Source organism: Salmo salar, chromosome ssa20 (genome assembly GCF_905237065.1).
Source record: "Salmo salar chromosome ssa20, Ssal_v3.1, whole genome shotgun sequence".
Lineage (NCBI taxonomy): Eukaryota > Metazoa > Chordata > Actinopteri > Salmoniformes > Salmonidae > Salmo > Salmo salar.
Window position 1 is genome coordinate 6,297,100 of NC_059461.1, and position 16,256 is coordinate 6,313,355.

Consider the following 16,256-nt stretch of genomic DNA (forward strand, 5'->3'; position numbering starts at 1 on the left):
CTGAATGGCATTTAACTTGGCATAACTGTAGCGTGTAGGATTGACTACCATAAGGGAAAGTGGGATAACTAGTCAGTTGACCAACTGAAATGTGTCTTCCACATTTAACCCAACCTCTCGAGGTTTGACCCAGCAATCTTTTGGTTACTGGCCCAACACTCCGACCCTGCCAGGCTACTTTCCGCCCCCTCTATTGACAACCGTTGCAAATATTCCAATAAAACTAAATCTACAGACCAACATCCATGCAATGGAACTCCTATTTTTGTGCCTTACCAAATAAAATGTGGGTTTGGGTGGTTCACATCATGCTATTACCTAACCTGTTATTATTTGAATATTCTACCCTTGATAACTTAAGTTAATTCTTACACCTGACATTTTGACACATCTCTTGTTCCAGTGTGGACTTTTTTCTCCTGTCTCTTTACTTTAGCCAATTACACTGACCAAAAATATAAATGCAACATGTAAAGTGTTGGTAACATGTTATGAGCTGATAAGAATTCCCAGAAATTCTCCATATGCACAAAAAGCTTATTTCTCAAATAAAATTGCACAAATTTGTTCACATCCCTGTTAGTGAACATTTTAGTCTTTGTCAAGATAATCCATCCACCTGACAGATGTGGCATATCAAGAATCTGATTAAACAGCATGATCATTACACAGGTGCATCTTGTTCTGGGGACAATAAAAGGCCACTCTAAAATGTTCAGTTTTGTCACATAACAATGCCACAGATGTCTCAAGTTTTGAGGGACCGTGAATTTTTCATGACTGCAGCAATGTCCACCAGACCTGTTGCCAGAGAATTCAATGTGGATTTCTCTACCATAAGCCACCTCCAACGTCATTTTTGAGAATTTGGCAGAACATCCAACCTGCCTCACAACCGTAGACCACTTGTAACCACGCCTGCCCAGGGCCTCCACAGCATTCTTCACCTGCGGGATTGTCTGAAGGGAGGCGGGGCGGGGTGCTGAGGAGTATTTGTCTGTAATAATGCCATTTTAATAATGCCACTTCATCCTCATCAGTGACCATGCCCCACTCACCTGGATGCATAGGGCTAAAGAGAAGAATGCTCGGGTGATGCGGTGGTTTTTGAGGCTCCAACCGTTTCAATTGGACTTAAAACACAGAGCAGGAAAGGAAATGGGAAATGTGGATGGGTTATCCCGCATGCACGCATATTTTGCTGCGGTAGCCTGACCTAGGGGGTCGGATCTAGGGGGGAGATGTGTGGCAAAGAAGAGGGTCGAGTGATAAATGGCAGATATGTGAGAGCAGAACTAATAAACGGGCTCTACCCTCTCACTAAAATGGCCACACCAATCAGAACTACAGATCACAAAATGACCGACCGCCAAAACTACAATTCCCAGAAGCAAGGGGAACGCTCAGAAGGTGGGGCCGACCCACAAATAAGGGGTCAAGACAAACCAGGAAGAGAGAGAAGGGGCTGGAAGGATCTGCGAACCATAGAGAAAGAGACAATATATTTCGACTGGATTTACCGTGTATGAGCTGGACTGTTTGGACTTACCTGTTGGCGTTTGGACCTGGACCTACCGAGAACCCGATTCGTGTACCGAACCTTGCTATCCTTGACCTCGCCTGCGGCCTGCGTGGACCAGGACGGAGAAACAAACACGCAGGTACTGTCCTGTTTGAAAGAACTCTCCTTCTGGAGTGATTTTGGTCATTTGATTTTGGTAATTTGTGACAAACTCTCCTAATCTTGAAGAGGTTTATCACATGTAAACTCACTTTTGAGAAAAGGGCCTTTGAATGCATTCAGCATTGTTCACACCCTCTTAAGCCAGCCCCACCCATCTCTTTATGGATTCACATGTGAGGTCATGTGCTAAACAGTGAGTAGTGTAGTAAAGATGAAGACTAAAAGTGGTAAAAGTAATAGCTTACAATAAGGAAAAATTCCAGGTAAACAAAGTGTCCAGACAAAAATATTTTATTAATATTAGATGATACTTACCCAGTCTAAATTGATGGGTCATGTGAAAGAAATGCTATAACCCCTAGCCACATCCAGTGGTGAAAAATGTACTACATTGTCATACTTCAGTAAAAGTAAAGATACTTTTACTTGAGTAATTTTCTATTAAGGTATGTTACCCAGTAAAATACTACTTGAGTAATGAGTACTTTTGAGTGCCAGGGAAAATGTATGGAGTAAAAAGTACATTATTTTCTTTAGGAATATAGTGAAGTAAAAGTTGCCAAAAATGTAAATAGTAAAGTAACGTACAGATACAACAAAAAAATAAGTATTTTTACTGAAGTACTTTACACCACAGTACATTAGCATACTTCATATACTGTTACACACACACTTATCACATAGTATTCCATACATAAATTAAGGCCATGCAAACTGAGTTGAAACCTGAGTGAGATGCACATGTACAGTACATAAACAGCTGCATGCTCCATATATATATATGGTGGACACTTGATACGGTCAGATTATATTTTTCTGGTATGTCACAAAATCATGTTACATATCAATATTAATTTTATGTATATCAATATTTTCTAAGTCTTGCTAAGTGGAAGGGTCTCTACAGAAGGTGTAAACGGTACAGCCAAATGGTTACTTGCATAGTAGCAATATCAGACATAGATAGTGTCACTATAAATAAAATAATATACAGTATGTACAAGAACAATATCAATAATGATAGCTGAGGTAGTTATATGCATACAATCAGGGGTAAAGTGGCTGAGCAGCAGGATAAAAAAAAAAAATGGTAGCAGCAACGTATGGCGTGTGTGTTAGGAGAGAGTCATTTGAATAGAGGCACTGCAGATATTGCTGATGGCTGGTCTGTCCGAACTACGCATGAACAAGGGAATCTATCTTCGGAGAGCCTGTTTCTGTCCTGCCCTTGACTTTGGTGCAGGACATGTGATGTCCATAGCCTCTTCGTCGCAAAACTCCCTGATCTTCTCAAAAATATAGTTTGTCTAGCTGTGTCCAGTCCAGGTGGTGATTGTACATGCAGACCATCCATGGCAGGAAGGATGTCAGCGTTGCGCAGCAGCTGAAACCTGGTCCCAACAACACCAGGCTCCAGCGCATCAAAGCTGTAAAACAGGAAATAGATAAAAACAATAACCTCATACAATGAAAATTATATTCACCTGAAGTGCTGGTACTGCTTGATCTGTTGCAGCGGCCTGAAGTACGGCGTCAGGTGTTGCCAGCCATAGCTTTTCACAACACCAACAATCTCAGACAAAGTGTTTACTCTGATCTTTCTGAAGCACTGCTTGAAGAGGCCGAAGCACCAGTCGGGGGAAGAAATAATGTGAAATCAATAAAAGTAGTGTCAATCATGTTGGAAGTCAATTAAATAATGAAAACGTGTTGTTTCTGCTTTACATACCAAGTGCTGTCATCGATTCCTTGTAGAGATGCCACACTGCTGCTTTTGTCACATGGGATAGCAGCAGCTTTCAGCCAGTGTTTGTGTCCTGTGTGGTGTCCTGGTAATACTATTACATTATCCTCTGCGTAGTTGTTGTTGAAGTTCACCACTCACTGCAAGTCCTCATGCTTCAGGTGTAACCTGTGCTTGCTTGGGCCAGCTCTCTTTTTGATGGGAGGCATAAGCTTCCTTGTATGACTGGTGTAACCTTTGATTTATAAAGGTTCAAGTCCTTTGTTCTCTATTAACAGGTTAGAGTCCTTTCTTTTTGTTAAACCTTCTTGTTGCATAGAAGTGAGTTGTTAGTTGAGTAAACATTTTTACACATGTGGTTAATGTAAGCCATCGAAAAGCTTTTTGAAGTGAACATCATACGTTTTTATGGGTAGCCAGGGCAAACAGAGACAATTTGTGTCTAAGAAGAGGTTTGAGTCCTCAAAGGGTATATATATATATATATATATATATACACTGCTCAAAACATAAAGGGAACACCTTAAACAACACAATGTAACTCCAAGTCAATCACACTTCTGTGAAATCAAACTGTCCACTTAGGAAGCAACACTGATTGACAAATTTCACATGCTGTTGTGCAAATGGAATAGACAACAGGTGGAAATTATAGGCAATTAGCAAGACACCCCCAATAAAGGAGTGGTTCTGCAGGTGGGGACCACAGACCACTTCTCAGTTCCTATGTTTCCTGGCTGATGTTTTGGTCACTTTTGAATGCTGGCGGTGCTTTCACTCTAGTGGTAGCATGAGACGGAGTCTACAACCCACACAAGTGGCTCAGGTAGTGCAGCTCATCCAGGATGGCACATCAATGCGAGCTGTGGCAAGAAGGTTTGCTGTGTCTGTCAGCGTAGTGTCCAGAGCATGGAGGCGCTACCAGGAGACAGGCCAGTACATCAGGAGACGTGGAGGAGGCCGTAGGAGGACAACAACCCAGCAGCAGGACCGCTACCTCCACCTTTGTGTAAGGAGGAGCAGGAGAAGCACTGCCAGAGCCCTGCAAAATGACCTCCAGCAGGCCACAAATGTGCATGTGTCTGCTCAAATGGTCAGAAACAGACTCCATGAGGGTGGTATGAGGGCCCGATGTCCACAGGTGGGGGTTGTGCTAACAGCCCAACACCGTGCAGGACGTTTGGCATTTGCCAGAGAACACCAAGATTGGCAAATTAACCACTGGCGCCCTGTGCTCTTCACAGATGAAAGCAGGTTCACACTGAGCACGTGACAGACGTGACAGAGTCTGGAGACGCCGTGGAGAACGTTCTGCTGCCTGCAACATCCTCCAGCATGACCCGTTTGGCGGTGGGTCAGTCATGGTGTGGGGTGGCATTTCTTTGGGGGGGCCGCACAGCCCTCCATGTGCTCGCCAGAGGTAGCCTGACTGCCATTAGGTACCGAGATGAGATCCTCAGACCCCTTGTGAGACCGTATGCTGGTGCGGTTGGCCCTGGGTTCCTCCTAATGCAAGACAATGCTGGACCTCATGTGGCTGGAGTGTGTCAGCAGTTCCTGCAAGAGGAAGGCATTGATGCTATGGACTGGCCCGCCCGTTCCCCAGACCTGAATCCAATTGAGCACATCTGGGACATCATGTCTCGCTCCATCCACCAACGCCACGTTGCACCACAGACTGTCCAGGAGTTGGCGGATGCTTTAGTCCAGGTCTGGGAGGAGATCCCTCAGGAGACCATCCGCCACCTCATCAGGAGCATGCCCAGGCGTTGTAGGGAGGTCATACAGGCACGAGGAGGCCACACACACTACTGAGCCTCATTTTGACTTGTTTTAAGGACATTACATCAACGTTGGATCAGCCTGTAGTGTGGTTTTCCACTTTAATTTTGAGTGTGACTCCAAATCCAGACCTCCATGGGTTGATAAATTGGATTTCCATTGATTATTTTTGTGTGATTTTGTTGTCAGCACATTCAACTATGTAAAGAAAAAAGTATTTAATAAGATTATTTATTTCATTCAGATCTAGGATGTGTTGTTTAAGTGTTCCCTTTATTTTTTTGAGCAGTGTCTATATATATACAGTGCCTTGCGAAAGTATTCGGCCCCCTTGAACTTTTCGACCTTTTGCCACATTTCAGGCTTCAAACATAAAGATATAAAACTGTATTTTTTTGTGAAGAATCAACAACAAGTGGGACACAATCATGAAGTGGAACGAAATTTATTGGATATTTCAAACTTTTTTAACAAATAAAAAACTGAAAAATTGGCCGTGCAAAATTATTCAGCCCCCTTAAGTTAATACTTTGTAGCGCCACCTTTTGCTGCGATTACAGCTGTAAGTCGCTTGGGGTATGTCTCTATCAGTTTTGCACATCGAGAGACTGACATTCTTGCCCATTCCTCCTTGTAAAACAGCTCGAGCTCAGTGAGGTTGGATGGAGAGCGTTTGTGAACAGCAGTTTTCAGTTCTTTCCACAGATTCTCGATTGGATTCAGGTCTGGACTTTGACTTGGCCATTCTAACACCTGGATATGTTTATTTGTGAACCATTCCATTGTAGATTTTGCTTTATGTTTTGGATCATTGTCTTGTTGGAAGACAAATCTCCGTCCCAGTCTCAGGTCTTTTGCAGACTCCATCAGGTTTTCTTCCAGAATGGTCCTGCATTTGGCTCCATCCATCTTCCCATCAATTTTAACCATCTTCCCTGCCCCTGCTGAAGAAAAGCAGGCCCAAACCATGATGCTGCCACCACCATGTTTGACAGTGGGGATGGTGTGTTCAGGGTGATGGCCTGTGTTGCTTTTACGCCAAACATAACGTTTTGCATTGTTGCCAAAAAGTTCGATTTTGGTTTCATCTGACCAGAGCACCTTCTTCCACATGTTTGGTGTGTCTCCCAGGTGGCAAGTGGCAAACTTTAAACAACACTTTTTATGGATATCTTTAAGAAATGGCTTTCTTCTTGCCACTCTTCCATAAAGGCCAGATTTGTGCAGTATACGACTGATTGTTGTCCTATGGACAGAGTCTCCCACCTCAGCTGTAGATCTCTGCAGTTCATCCAGAGTGATCATGGGCCTCTTGGCTGCATCTCTGATCAGTCTTCTCCTTGTATGAGCTGAACGTTTAGAGGGACGGCCGGGTCTTCGTAGATTTGCAGTGGTCTGATACTCCTTCTATTTCAATATTATCGCTTGCACAGTGCTCCTTGGGATGTTTACAGCTTGGGAAATCTTTTTGTATCCAAATCCGGCTTTAAACTTCTCCACAACAGTATCTCGGACCTGCCTGGTGTGTTCCTTGTTCTTCATGATGCTCTCTGCGCTTTAAACGGACCTCTGAGACTATCACAGAGCAGATGCATTTATACGGAGACTTGATTACACACAGGTGGATTCTATTTATCATCATTAGTCATTTAGGTCAACATTGGATCATTCAGAGATCCTCACTGAACTTCTGGAGAGAGTTTGCTGCACTGAAAGTAAAGGGGCTGAATAATTTTGCACGCCCAATTTTTCCGTTTTTTATTTGTTAAAAAAGTTTGAAATATCCAATAAATTTCGTTCCACTTCATAATTGTGTCCCACTTGTTGTTGATTCTTCACAAAAAATTACAGTTTTATATCTTTATGTTTGAAGCCTGAAATGTGGCAAAAGGTCAAAAAGTTCAAGGGGGCCGAATACTTTCGCAAGGCACTGTGTATATATATATATTATATATATATATATATATATAAAAAAAACGTTTTGAGGACTCAAACCTCTTCTAGGACACATATATATATCACATACACACAGTTGAAGTCGGAAGTTTACATACACTTAGGTTGGTATCATTAAAACTCGTTATTCAACCACTCCACAAATTTCTTGTAAACGAACTATAGGTTCGGCTAGTCAGTGAGGACATCTACTTTGTGCATGACACAAGTAATTTTTTTTGTTTACAGACAGATTATTTCACTTATAATTCACAGCATCACAATTCCAGTGGGTCAGAAGTTTACATACACTGAGTTTACTTGTGCCTTTAAACAGCGTGGAAAATTCCAGAAAATGATGTCATGGCTTTAGAAGCTTCTGATAGGCCAATTGACATCATTTGAGTCAATTGGAGGTGTACCTGCAGATGTATTTCAGGGCCTACCTTCAAACTCGGTGCCTCTTTGCTTGACATCATGGGAAAATCTAAAGAAATCAGCCAAGACCTCAGAAAAAAAATTGTAGACCTCCACAAGTCTGGTTCATCCATTGGAGCAATTTCGAAATGCCTGAAGGTACCACGTTCATCTGTACAAATAATAGTACGCAAGTATAAACACCATGGGACCACGCAGCCATCATACCTCTCAGGAAGGAGACGCGTTCTGTCTCCTAGAGATGAACGTACTTTGGTGTGAAAAGTGCAAATCAATCCCAGAACAACAGCAAAGTACCTTGTGAAGATGCTGGAGGAAACCAGTACAAAAGTATCTATATCCACAACCTGAAAGGCTGCTCAGCAAGGAAGAAGCCACTGCTCCAAAACCGGCAATAAAAAAAGCCAGACTACGGTTTGCAACTGCACATGGAGACAAAGATCATACTTTTTGGAGAAATGTCCTCTGGTCTGATGAAACAAAAATAGAACTGTTAGGCCATAATGACCATCGTTATGTTTGGAGGAAAAAGGGGGAGGCAGCATCGCGTTGTGGGGGTGCATTGCTGCAGAAGGGACTGGTGCACTTCACAAAATAGATGGCATCAAGAGGTAGGAACATTATGTGGATATATATATATATATATATATATATATATATATATATATATATATATATATATATATATATATTATGTGGATATTGAAGCAACATCTCAAGACATCAGTCAGGAAGTTAAAGCTTGGTCGCAAATGGCTCTTCCAAATGAACCATGACCCCAAGCATACTTCCAAAGTTGTGACAAAATGGCTTAAGGACAACAAAGTCAAGGTATTGGAGTGGCCATCACAAAGCCCTGACCTCAATCCTATAGAAAATGTGTGAGCAGAACTGAAAAAGTGTGTGCGAGCAAGGAAGCCTACAAACCTGACTCAGTTACACCAGCTCTGTCACGAGGAATGGGCCAAAATTCACAACGAGGAATGGGCCAAAATTCACTCAACTTATTGTGGGAAGTTTGTGGAAGGCAACCCGACACGTTTGACCCAAGTTAACAATTTTAAGGCAATGCTACCAAACACTAATTGAGTGTATGTAAACTTCTGACCCACTGGGAATGTGATGAAAGAAATAAAAGCTGAAATAAATCATTCTCTCTACTATTATTCTGACATTTCACATCCTTAAAATAGTGGTGATCCTAACTGACCTAAGACAGGGAAATATTACTTGGACTAAATGTCAGGAATTGTGAAAAACTGAGTTTAAATGTATTTGGCTAAGGTGTATGTAAACTTCTGACTTCAACTGTATATACACCCACATATATATATTGGGGTTAAATAAATACAGAAACATATATATATATATATATATATATAACAACTGGACTTCCGGCGCTGACAGAGATGGCCGCCATGCTTCTCGTTCCTAGGTATTTTTTTTTTTTAGGTGTTATTTCTTACATTGATACCCCAGGAAATCTTAGGTTTTATTACATATAGTCGGGAGGAACTATTGGATATAAGAGCAACTCACCAACATTACTACCAGGAATACGACTTTCCCGAAGCAGATCCTCTGTTTGGTCCACCACCCAGGACAATGGTTCGGAACCCAGCCGGCGACCCAAAACAACGGCGCCGTAGAAGGGGCAGATGGAGCGGTCTTCTGGTCAGGCTCCGTAGACGGGCACATCGCACACCGCTCCCGAGCATACTACTCGCCAATGTCCAGTCTCTTGACAACAAGGTGGACGAGATCCGAGCAAGGGTTGCATACCAGAGAGACATCAGAGACTGTAACGTTCTTTGTTTCACGGAAACATGGCTCACTCGAGACACGCTATCGGAGTCAGTACAGCCACCTGGTTTCTTCACGCGTCGTGCCGACAGAAATGGGCAGCTCTCTGATAAGAAGAAGGGCGGGGGTGTATGCCTTACGATTAACGAGACGTGGTGTGATCATAACAACATACAGGAACTCAAGTCCTTTTGTTCACCTGACTTAGAATTCCTCACAATCAAATGCCGACCGCTTTATCTACCAAGATAATTCTCTTCGATCATAATCACAGTTGCGTATATTCCGCCCCAAGCAGACACATCGACGGCCCTGAAAGAACTTCATTCAACTCTATGTAAACTGGAAACCACATATCCTGAGGCTGCATTTATTGTAGCTGGGGATTTTAACAAGGCTAATCTGAAAACAAGGCTCCCTAAATTTTATCAGCATATCGATTGCGCAACCCGGGCCGGCAAAACCCTGGATCATTGTTATTCTAACTTCCGCAATGCATATAAGGCCCTCCCGCGCCCTCCTTTTGGAAAAGCTGACCACGACTCCATTTTGTTGCTCCCAGCCTATAGACAGAAACTCAAACAGGAAGCACCCGCGCTCAGGTCTGTTCAACGCTGGTCCGACCAATCGGATTCTACGCTTCAAGATTGCTTCGATCATGTGGACTGGGATATGTTCCGCATAACGTCGAACAACAACATTGATGAATACGCTGATTTGGTGAGCGAGTTTATTAGCAAGTGCATCGGTGATGTTGTACCCACAGCAACTATTAAAACATTCCCCAACCAGAAACCGTGGATTGATGGCAGCATTCGCGCAAAACTGAAAGTGCGAACCACTTCTTTTAATTAGGGCAAGGTGACCGGAAACATGACCGAATACAAACAGTGTAGCTATTCCCCCCGCAAGGCAATCAAACAAGCTAAGCATCAGTATAGAGACAAAGTGAAGTCGCAATTCAACGGCTCAGACACGAGAGGTATGTGGCAGGGTCAACAGTCAATCACGGACTACAAAAGAAAAACCAGCCCCGTCGGGGACCACGATGTCTTGCTCCCAGACAGACTAAACAACTTCTTTGCTCGCTTTGAGGACAATACAGTGCCACTGACATGGCTCGCTACGAAAACCTGCGGGCTCTCCTTCACTGCAGCCAACGTGAGTAAAACATTTAAACGTGTTAACCCTCGCAAGGCTGAAGGCCCAGACGGCATCCCCGGCCGCGTCCTCAGAGCATGCGCAGACCAGCTGGCTGGTGTGTTTACGGACATATTCAATCATACCTTACCCCAGTTTGCTATTCCCACATGCTTCAAGAGGGCCACCATTGTTCCTGTTCCCAACGAAAGCTAAGGTAACTGAGCTAAATGACTACCGCCCCATAGCACTCACTTCCGTCAACATGAAGTGCTTTGAGAGACTAGTGAAGGACCATATCACCCTACCTGACACCCTAGACCCACTCCAATTTGCTTACCGCCCCAATAGGTCCACAGACGACGTAATCACACTGCACACTGCCCTAACCCCTCTGGACAAGAGGAATACCTATGTAAGAATGCTGTTCATCGATTACAGCTCAGCATTTAACACCATAGTACCCTCCAAACTCGCCATTAAGCTCGACACCCTGGGTCTCGACCCCGCCCTGCGCAACTGGGTCCTGGACTTCCTGACGGGCCGCCCCCACGTGGTGAGGGTAGGTAACAACATCTCCACCCCGCTGATCCTCAACACTGGGGCCCCACAAGGGTGCGTTCTCAGCCCTCTCCTGTACTCCATGTTCACCCACGACTGCGTGGCCATGCACGCCTCCAACTCAATCATCAAGTTTGCAGACGACACTACAGTGGTAGGCTTGATTACCAACAATGACGAGACGGCCTACAGGGAGGAAGGTGAGGGCCCTCGGAGTGCGGTGTCAGGAAAATAACCTCACACTCAATGTCAACAAAACAAAGGAGATGATCGTGGACTTCAGGAAACAGCAGAGGGAGCAGCCCCCTATCCACAATGACGGGACAGTACTGCAACTTGCCTATGCCGTTCGGCCATCACTCACTTATATTTTTATGTACATATTCTTATTCATTTCTTTACACTTGTGTGTGTATAAGGTACTTGTTGTGAAATTGTTAGGTTAGATTACTTGTTAGATATTACTGCATGGTCGGAACTAGAAGCACAAGCATTTCGCTACACTCGCATTAACATCTGCTAACCATGTGTATGTGACAAATACAATTTGATTCGAAGTTAAAATAATGCCATTGTTAAGTGAGAAAACCACTCTGGAAAAGGGTGGGACAGCTCCTCTGGATGTGAGTATGAAAAATATTTTAATTCACTGTCTAGTGATATGAAGAACCATTTTAAAGTAGAGAAGTGTAGGCTGGAGGTCTCTGATGGGTTTATTTAGTCAGCCGTTGGAAAGAACTGATTGATTAGCAATCAGGGGCCAATCTCGGGTGAAGAAGCATAGTAAGATGATCAGAACATGATAAGCGTCAATGTTGTACACCACAGTCATCATATTAGGAATATCTAGGTGAAATATCCTGAAGTATCGGGACATGCGTACTTAGGGAAATATCAATTTCTCTTCAAAGCAGGACATGTTACTTTCACCTTTTTGTTTCCTTCATTACAGGTTATGAGAATCTACAGTCTGAAGCAATATCCCTTGATCCATGGACTGTACTTGAAATGATACAAGATCACCGGTGAAGTGTTCATTAGAAGTCCTTATCAATCAGTGGAACAGAAGAATAATTACTCACTACCGGCAGACTGTCAGAACATAATTTCTAATAGTTATCTATGTGGGACTGATACCAGTGTGTAAGAGCTGTTCACTTTTAAAGGACTTGGTGAATGATTACCTTGCCAATAGGACAATTGAATATTATTGTCTTGTAGACAATCATTTTTTTTGTGTGAGTTTCCTACCTAATACAAGATGTGGTAGGAATCGTAAGGGACATCATCATTAAACCTGTTAATACTTATTTTCTATAACTTTGTTTGAAATCTATTTCTTATTGTAACATCAAGTGTTTTATAGAAATGCAAGGTGTTTAATGTGAATGATTCTATGCTTACTGCCAACGTTTTATATACTGTCTATTTTTACATGTTTTTTTATTGTTTTCTAAAAATACATTTTGAAGAATATTTATTTTTAAAATGGTCTAGGGGGAGTGTAAGAATATTTCCAAGATAAATACACAAAGCAGAGTACGAGAGGTCAAGAGGACAAAAAGTCAATAGAGTACTAACGATCAACAGAAATAGTTGTTTTTCTGTAATATCAATGGGTTAGAGACAAGGAATTTTAATTGTCAACCACAGGCTAGTGCTGGGTTATAAAACTACATCCTGTCCCTTTGTTCTGTAGAGAGCATCACTGAGGAGAGAATCACCAAGGACAGGGGAGCATGAACATCTACCATCTACCGCCCCGCATGATTTGTTCATTTTGAATAAACCTATTTTCCTCCCCCTGATTTGCTTTGGGGTCTGTGTTATTGAATAATAACATCAACTACTAACACGTCACGTTAACATTAGCTAAAGTTAACCAAATATGTTTGTACATAAATCAGGGATTTCCTCATCGTCTGATTCATTTTCAGAGTCAATTTGGCACTATCGTCCTCCAGAAAGTAGTCCATCACAACTTTTTCCCACAGACCTTTGTCAATAGCGCCTGATAAAATCAGGACAGCAATGTTATTGAGAGCAATAGCAACATATTTGCAGTTCTCCATGGCTAATGTTATATCTTATGAAAAAAAAATTGTATAAAGGATTATCTATGCATAACAAGCAGCTTATTTTATAGACTCAAGATGCAACACCGCAGACCAATCTGAAACTCATCTCTCGGCAGGTCCACCCCACTCATTATCTCAGCCAATCATGGCTAGTGGGAAGGTTCCTGCCTTTTCTTTTGCTATACCGACTAGGCTCATAATTTAACAACTTTATTCGCATTTACAGATGGCATGAAAGTTCACATGTTCAAGAAGGCATTTTTGCCAAAAAACGCATTTTGATTTAAAAAAAATGGTTTACGTTCAAATGGCTCTCCTGTGAAGTCGTTACTTGCAACATACGCCTAGTTTCCTGAAACGGGTCACATTTGGGGAGTTTCTCCCATTCTTCCCATTCATTATTATTTGTAGATCAGTCAGTCACAATTTACCTATGATATATTGCGGTTTTGATCGCTAAGCGCCACAAATGTGTGGCCAGTTGAAGCAAAATGGTAATTAAAAGCACCACAAATTTCGACCATAGTAGAACATCATGTCGGAGGATAACAACACAGACAAATTAATCAAGGTAAGGGTGATTCATTTGAATACAGAACAATTGTTTGGATATTGGATTTGGTTATTAAAAGCACCACACATTTTTGGCCAGCTGAAGCCAAATGGTTATTAAAAGCAGCAACGAGGGGGTGCAGTTTTGTTTAAAAGATTTGACCACTGTGCAGAAGTTAGCTGGATTACCACCACTCTCAGATACACAATTCAATAAATATGTTGATTTTGCTTTTTCTAACCAGAGATAGACATCTATTTCTCATTGTCTGAAGGACTGGCAATTAGACGTAGAATCAGTCAGTCTTTACCCACGCTACATTTATTTCCTGTAATTTAAGACAATTCATGCGTGAACCAAGGATTAGATCTGTTTTTTACCCTTATCTTTTTGTACAGCACATGTTTATCTGCAACAGAATTAAATTGGGAAACAATTAAGGGCCTGATCGGAGTCAGTGATGGTTGGCACAATCCACCAGTCACTCATCCCCAGCTCAGACACAAAATATTGCTCATTAAAATAAAAAAATGTCTATTTGTAATACCCAAATCTCGCTTATGCAGTATCTAAACACCTCTTATGCAGGAAACGGGACAATGGTCACTGAACTCATTAGCAAATATCCCATTGGCTGTACAATTATGAGGGGCATTTGTTAGAATAATATCTAAAAGAGTAGATTTGTTAGGGTGTTTAAAGTTGGAGCGAGTTGGTTTAGTTATCAGCTGAGTTAGATTTAGCTCAGAGGTGGTAATGGATACAGAAACATTTAAATGGCTCTTTATGTATATGGCGACTACTTCTCCTCTGCCAACTTTGTCAGACTAAAAACATTATAATCAGTCAGAAACACACCAGAGTCCGGCATAGACTCCTTTAACCAAGATTCAGTTATAACCAGAATGTCCATGTTGGTACAGAAGCCAGATAGAATAAAAATTATTTTCCCCAAAGCTGCAGCTGTGGGATTTCAGATCAGAGTCTCTTATAAGAACATGCCATGCTCAGCAGGCTTTCTATTAGAAAATACCATGGGGTTGGCTTGAATTGGAATAGATACAAGACTGCCTAGAACCGAACTATTAGGCTGAACCACTGAATCCATAATTCCTCCCTGGCTTATTAATTTGTTGTCATTTCAAACAACAATATATTCAAAGTGCTGCCCACTATATTCCAGCTATTGAATTATAATAATCTTTCTATTTCCATTATTCATACAGTTCACCAATAAACTAGGCCTAGATTGTTTGCCCATATTTACCATTCAGCTCTACGTGGCACAATTTGGAGATGATAACAAAAGTGTAGTAAATGCAGAAATTGATGAAAATGCAGGAAATTATTTTTGGTTTAAGTTATGTTTTATTCTCTTCAATCAGAATGTATAAAGCCCCATTGAAATCACTAATAATGTATTTGTTGCCACCCTAGGCTAATTTAGAACTTTTATTATTCAAAAACATAAAATACCGTCAAAAACGTGATATGATATTTTGGCCGTATCGCCCAGACCTAGGTCAAAAACTCAATCATGGACACTCTTACTGACAGTTGTGGCTGCTTTGTATGATGTATTGTTGTCTCTACCTACTTGACCTTTGTGCTGTTGACTTTTTTGTTTGTGCCATGTTTTGGTGCTGCTACCATGTTTTGTTGTTGTCGTTGTCATGTTGTGTTGCTACCATGCTATGTTGTCATGTGTTGCTGCCTTGTTATGTTGTCTTAGGTCTCTCTTTATGTAGTGTTGTCTCTCTTGTTGTGATGTGTGTTTTGTCCTATATTTATATTGTATTCATTTTTTAAATCCCAGGCCCCGTCCCCGCAGGAGGCCTTTTGCCTTTAGGTAGGCCGTCATTGTAAATAAAATATTTGTTCTTGCCTAGTTAAATAAAGGTTAATTAAAATAAATAAAGGTTAAATAAAATAAAGACATTGCATGCATCAACCAATGGTTGAGTGCCACGTCATCGACTGACAGATTGCTGTAACATATGTGGTTAGCTGATAAGTAAAATACCTATACAGGCATTGTACGATCTTGCATGCATCAGCAACGCCTGGGCAGAGGAATGCGCCCATAGGTTGCATAGCACATTATCGACTGGGTAATTTACTGAATGAATGCTATAACATATTGTAACGACCCTGGGTTTATAACGCGGATATCGACTCTGCCGCTTGAGCCTGTTTTTGGGGTACAGTCGATAGCGCACTGGACTTCGGGCTAGAAGGTCGAGGGTTCGAGACCTGCTCTCTGCCTGTTTCATTACAATATGATGTGGTTAGCTGATGCGTAAAATACCTTATCTTTTTTTGAATTAACAACAAATTAATACAGGAAGTACATGTGGGAACATTAGTATATATGAATAATATTCAAAGGACAACTGGGCTAGGGGGTACATACACTTATTATTCCAACAGCTTTTTTTGTTAGTAGAGTATTTAATTGTCTTAAAATACAGTTACATTTATTTTTGTAAGGTAAGAAAATGTGGTGTTTTGTTTGTAAATTTACATTTGTGAATATGA

At 41.7% G+C, this 16,256-nt stretch overlaps 1 long non-coding RNA gene across 1 annotated transcript; it reads left to right on the forward strand.

The window, feature by feature from the left end:
• The first annotated feature begins 1,402 nt into the window (after positions 1 to 1,402).
• LOC106580196 (uncharacterized) lies at positions 1,403 to 12,895 on the forward strand. Its single transcript, XR_001322836.2, has 2 exons — positions 1,403 to 1,661; positions 12,040 to 12,895. It is a non-coding gene; the product is annotated as an uncharacterized lncRNA (long non-coding RNA).
• The last annotated feature ends 3,361 nt before the right edge of the window (positions 12,896 to 16,256 follow it).